The sequence below is a fragment of the Mauremys mutica genome, chromosome 7 (assembly GCF_020497125.1).
Source record: "Mauremys mutica isolate MM-2020 ecotype Southern chromosome 7, ASM2049712v1, whole genome shotgun sequence".
Taxonomy (NCBI): domain Eukaryota; kingdom Metazoa; phylum Chordata; order Testudines; family Geoemydidae; genus Mauremys; species Mauremys mutica.
Window position 1 is genome coordinate 115,442,479 of NC_059078.1, and position 6,597 is coordinate 115,449,075.

A 6,597-nucleotide genomic window follows, 5' to 3' on the forward strand; every position below is an offset into this window, starting at 1 on the left:
TATGTATTGAACCCTGACAATTTGTTCTGTCAAACATGTCAAAATCTGTGACCCAATGGGGTTATATGGGGAAAGTTTGGATTTAGATTTGCTAATCAGTTCTATAATATCTAATTCTTTACAACGGCATAATTTAATCGCTACAATTTCTGCTTTCAGGTCTTTGATTTCCTTGTTAAGCATTTAAGTTTCAATTCTTTTAAAAAATCTTTTAACCTTTATCCCTTTGATTTTTTTCTCAGCCTATAATTTATTATAGTCTCCTGTCAGAGGGGGAGGTAGACTAGGTGACTTTTACTGTATTGCAAATTATAATTATTAGCGTTATTTGCATTAGTAATGGATTCATTCTTACCACTGAAAACAATTCCATTATCTGATCAGACAGTTATCTTCACACACAGTTCAGATTGTCCGTGATCATATGTTTTTATTAGGCACCTCTTCCTCAGTGGGTCAAAAGGAGAATTATTCTTCAGTATAGTAAATGGTCTTTCTGCTCCTAATGCTTCCCTGATTAAAGATGCTAACCCCACAGGGGAGTAGAACAAGACCTGCTCTTTTGCCTCCATTTTGTTCCACCATATGTGGCAAGTATAGTGAGATGTGCTTTCATGACACCTCGATCCAAAGCCCAGTATTGTCAATGAAAGGACCCCCATTGTTATCAGTACATGTTGGATCAGGCTTATTATTCCAGTTCAGTGGGAGGCACTGTGAGGATGATTCTTGCTTGACCTTTCAACTCTTTTTATTTTTTAATTAAAAAACAAAGGTGAGAGAGGCACTGTTGGGTTGACCAACTGGGGCAGGATGAATTGGCAATGGGAATGGATATTTCTTCATCTCTTGTCCTTTAAAATGGAGTGTGCCCTCACAGGGATACAAAGTTTTCACATGAGCTCACTGTCCAAATTAACCAGGGAGAGTGGGAGAGACGGGTAAGGAAAAGATGGTGCAGGGCTACGGACCAGCCAAGCACCTCTAGACGTTAAGAATAACTTGGGTCAAGGTCGGAGTGGAGACATCAGAGAACATCTCTCTGCCCCCTTCCCAAGGCATTGAGTGACGGCCAGCATGGGACCAGAGGTGTAAAGGTATCAAGAGACAGCTCATAAGTCCAAGAACTTCTGACATAAGAACAGTCATACTGGGTCAGACCAAAGGTCCATCTAGCCCAGTATCCTGTCTTCCAGCAGTGGCCAATGCCAGGTGCCCCAGAGGACATGAACAGAACAGGTAATCATCAACTGATTCATCATCAAGTGTCAGCCATCTTGGGATTCTCTTCATAGCATTACATGCTGTGTTTTAGTAAATACAGCTTGTAAATAAAGAGACTGTGAATAAAGAGACACAGGTCCTATTCCCAACTCTGCCACTCCCTTGTTGGGTCATTTTGGGCAAGTGCACTGGATTTTTGTGTGTTTTATCCGCCTCAGATGTAAAATTATGATATTAAGACATACAGGTCTGGAACACTTTTAGACCTGTGATTGAAAGAGACTATGAAAGTGGCAAATATCGGAAAATTTCAGCTATAATTAGGTTGTAAGAATGTTATCTATTTGAGCCAAGATTGTCAGAAGTTAGTGATGATTTTTGGGTGTCCAACCTGTGTGATCTTTAAAATATGGGTAATCAGCACTTTCTGAAAGTCAACCCGTCCCCAACTTTTAAAGCCTCTCAAATATTGCCCTCAAATGAACCACCCCAAATGTGTAGCAACTGCTGAACATTCTGGGCTTTGTTCTTAATAAAGTCATGTATAATTTTAATTCAAGACTGTCTGTGTGAGATCATTAGATCATGAAACAATGTGGTTTATTTGCAGGATTGGGTCCTTCCTTTTTCTTCACTCCCTTAACTGGTTTGATGTCAATAGTTATTCCCTTCATCAACAGAATTAAAGGTAAAAAGATCTTGCAATACTATATATACATAGCAATACTGCACCGCTTCTAATGGAGTAGAGACTTATATGACTGTTTGGGATACATATTTTAAATAAGCTTGTCTCTGCAATATCCACTCATTTTTACTGTATAATTGCATAGATACAGATGTAAGCAGAGTCAGGATGAGCTCTACCCTGACATCTGGTGGTGAATTGTGGCAAGTTGTGGAAAAGAACTTCAGGGGCTGATCTTGTTTGCATAGGCACACCCACCCCGCCTAGCAAGAGCCCACAGCAGCCCAAATGGTCACCCTGATTATGTGAATCAAGGGCAGTGGAACTGTTTTATGACAGAGGAACTCACCATCAACTAAGTAGCACTCTCTAGACAAGGGACATGGGTTCCAAAACCCAGTGAATTAAGAGAGGCTGGAGATAGGTATGTGTATTTGATGTTATGGGCCTCTTTTGAGGGCCTGAAACACCAATTGCACCGCCTTCTCTCTCCACTGTGGAATATCAGAGCTAATTTTGATACCATTAGGAGTCTAGTTATAGGCTGCTGAGCTGAATTCACTTTGGGCCATGGTGCACCAGTACTGGGGCTCCCCTACTACAAGCTGAAATCACTAAAGAGCTAAAATTACTAAGACCTGAAATCACTGAGTGTAGGGGGAGTGGAGGGGGCTGAAGATATATTGCTGAGTGGCTGGCAGAGCAGAGCATGTTTGCGGGATGGCTGGAGTGGCTCAAGGGACAGCTGATGGATTGGAGTGGAGCAAAGCGGCTCATGGAGTGGTTTGCAATGAAGGCTGCAGCAGAACCCAACAGAGAGGTGGGGCAGTCGGCCTTGGACCATGTAAGGTGCCCTTAACACCCCTGCGGCCTCCCCCCCATTTACACCCAGGCTGGGAGGTAAAACTCTGCAGATAAACATGTGAACTCTGGGGCTGCACTGACCAGGGACAGAGACTTTTGGGTTGTTGGATTTTTGGGTGATTTTTTGGGTTGCTGGACTTAAGACCCTCAGGGGAAAAGGACACTGCCAAACTTACTTGGGAGTGCATCTTTTGCTCCTGGTTTGCATTATGAATCCTGTTTGTGGTGATTCCCCAACATAATGCCACATTGTTTGCCTCCTTTATTAAAAGGATTTCGCTACACTCAGACTCCGTGCATGCGAGAGGGGAAGTATTGCCTCTTAGAGGCGCCCGGGGGATGGTATGTAATTGTCCCAGGTAACTGGGTGGGGGCTCGAGCCGGTTTTGCATTATGTTATTGAAATGGAATCCCTAGATACTGAACCTGGCCCTTCTTGCTGCCAACTCAGATGGGTAGAAGGGTTACACATATATAATTTCCAATATATTTTAGTTTTTTCTGGTTGGCTTTTATGTATAGGGATGAGACAGGACTAACTTGTATTTAGGCCGTAGTTAGGATTTTTCACCTAAAGCTAGTCAGAAAATAACATTTCCTTCAGATTTTGGAGTTTTTATAAAAAAAAAAAACCCCACAAACTGAAAATGTTCAATTTGGGGGTTTTCAATGAAAACCTAGCATTCTTGATAAAAATGGACCTTTTTTTGGAAAATACCCATTTTTCCCCCCCAAAAAGCTATTTTCAGTTAAAGAAAATGTTGATAGAAAATTTTTGACTAGCTTTATTTTCAAGACCTGCTTTACCTAAAGTTTAAATACAAATTTCTAAGGTGTGGCTTTCTAATTTAAGTGCTAAGCAATAGCCAAATAGCAAATGACTTATGCATTTTTGGACTCTAAAACTAGATTAGTTTTAAATTCAATTTCATAATAAAATACACGTAGAGTAAATTTTATACAAGTGCTATTAATTACATTTTAGGGGGTATCCAGTAAGACTTGAAGAGAAGTATAATATATAAAATACTAGCAATAGCAGGGACAAATGTTTATCAATATTTAGGCTGGCTAACGAAAGATCTAGTATGACAAAGTGATTAAAAAAAACTTTAAAAGGTTCAAGAAGTAAATTAATCACTGCCTAATTAAGTTGCACTCAAGAAATAGTTCTAGAAAGGTGGGACTTGATTAGCGCATTGATTTATGAAGAAAATCAGAAGAGACATGTTCTATAGACAACACTGAGTATCACTATACATCAAGAATAATTAGAGTCAGATAAGATCTTCAGGGTCGCTTAGCTGTTTTCTGATGAATTAGAATACATGATGAAAGTACATTTGCACTCTGTGTGGAAGAAGCCTCTTTGATTCTTGAAAAAGTGGTTTGGCAAGTTAAGTGATTTATATGAGTGGCTGCCTATAGCATGTGAAGAGGAGGAAGGAGCTGAGTTTATTTTTGTACGATATCAGAGGTTTTCCCAAACAACATATATATCATCATTCTGGTTTAAAAATGGCCCCTTACTGAAAACCTAAAAGATTGTTTGCAAGAACACCACGGGTGGAATTCACTATTTGCATAACCAGGGAGCCAACAGAGATTTGAGACAACGTATGCCAGCAGGGAAGTTGGCCCCAAATGCCAATTGTTTTACATGTATTGGAAGAGCCTTGCTTTTTAATTCTGTACAATAGTGTCAATAGGGCTTCTGTCAGTCGAGGGGACTGGGCTCCACATGGCTCAGGAATGATTCCCCCCTCATGCTCCCTACTGGGATCATTCCCTGATCCCCTGCGCTTGCAAAGGCCTTTGCACAGGTGTACCATGGGGTTCAGGCTTTGTGGGGTGACAGGACAGGAGACACATGTTTCTGCAGCATCATCCCTGTTCCCTTATTAACCCCACAGGGCATTAGCAAAAATGTCAGCACTTAAAACCCCTCTCTGTTCCTGCCCCATGCGTAGGAATGGAATCGTGCAGGATGTGACTGACCATTTTCTAATTACAAAGCCCCTACCTCGTGAATCACTTACACACGTGTTTAACTTTAAGCAGGTGCTTACGTTTAATTAACTTCAGTGGAAATTAAGCACATGCGTCGGTGTTTTGCTGAATCACGGCCTCTGCGTTCATATTCCCATGCTGATGGAGATGGTTTGAAAACCTGGATGGATTGATGTAGAGGTTATTCTTTCTTCTGCTCCCTTCTGAAAGGGAGCCAATTACAACACAAAGGAAAGGACAAGTTTAATGAATGCTAGGAAATGGCATTGCACTAAAATCTTGCCTTAACACTGCTACTGCTTTCCAAAGGACTAGCCCCTCATTAGTATTACAGACAAGAAGATACATTGCTTAGTTTACAGCATACGGTGTATATACCACCAGGCTTACTCAAGTCCAATATACAAAAAAAATACCTGACGGCTGAAAATACAGTACTATTGCATATGAGAGAGAGAATGCGCAGCCCAGGACAAGAACAATCTAAAATGTAATTAAAGTACCTAAGCCATTTTGTCTCTAGCATTTGAAATTCTGATAGTAACACTGCACACCAACAAAATAATAGTAATTTCTAGCAGGGATTATAAAAACTAAACTACAGTGTAAGGTATTGGTCATCAAATAACTCATTCCACAACAAAGTTCTCCCACATTTGTTTTCTAATGTTGATAATAAAAGAGACATTTTGAGATCTGAGTTGTATTTCTCTTCCTTTGATGAACAAAGTCAGTTTTTAAAATGCAGTAAAATACATCTCTGAAATGATGCAGGTAAAACCAAAACACTTCAGCATTTAAAGATTCAATCAAAGATTTGCTGTGAATGGTGAGATACTAACGTAAAAAAAAAATCAATCCGGTATGTATTTTGAACATGATTTGCCACAAACATCATTTCTAATAGATAAGAGTGATTATATGGTAAAGAGCGTAATTTATATATCCCAAGCACTATGCTTTTGTCACTGACATCGTTAAGGAATTTGACACGTTTGCAAGAGAACAATATATGTCAACTGAAATATATACCCATTAGCTATAAATGGGACATTGAAATGAATGATGCATGCACATGCTATACTCAGAAGTAATAATGTGGTTTAAAGTCACTTGCGTTTTCAAACAAGAATTCTTTTTATGTTGTCATTTTAAAAATCTAATATTTCAAAAGGTCAGGAATAAACAGCACCATTAGCATTAAAAGCTAGCAAAAGGGAAAGTAAGTTGTTGTTCATTTAACAATGCATTTTATGTAACAGCTTTGTAAAGTGTTCATTTTTATTCTGCTAAAACAAGGGGGAAGTTGTTCCAGTTCATTATTAAAGAAGGATTTTTTTATTATACCATTGTCAATTTTAATGTCCTGATTCTGTTAGGTATTTGTTAAAATTATATGGTCTGCTGAAGTGGCTATGGCAGAGGATAATGCTGAGAATATCACGACTGTCAAAACAAGAGTGTGGGCAAGTATCTGCTTATACCAAGCCATGAGGAATGAAAAACAAAGGCAAAAATCTCCCTCAGCGTTAGGAAGGTAATATCCCTGTAGAAGGTGCCCTAAGAGGAGTAACTGAAATTTGTGAGCCAGATTCTGTAGGACAGCCCTGCTGTGATAAAAAGGACCAGGTGCTGCAATGTCAAGAGGTTGCAAGATGCAATGAGCCCTGACATCATGTTGCAGGGTACGGTGGCCATGCAACCAGGCTATGTCTGGCTACTGCTGATTATAGATGGGGTAGCAGCCACTCTGCTGCTGTATGTGCTATGAATGTACCCAGTAGCCATGTCCATCACACATGTACATCTCT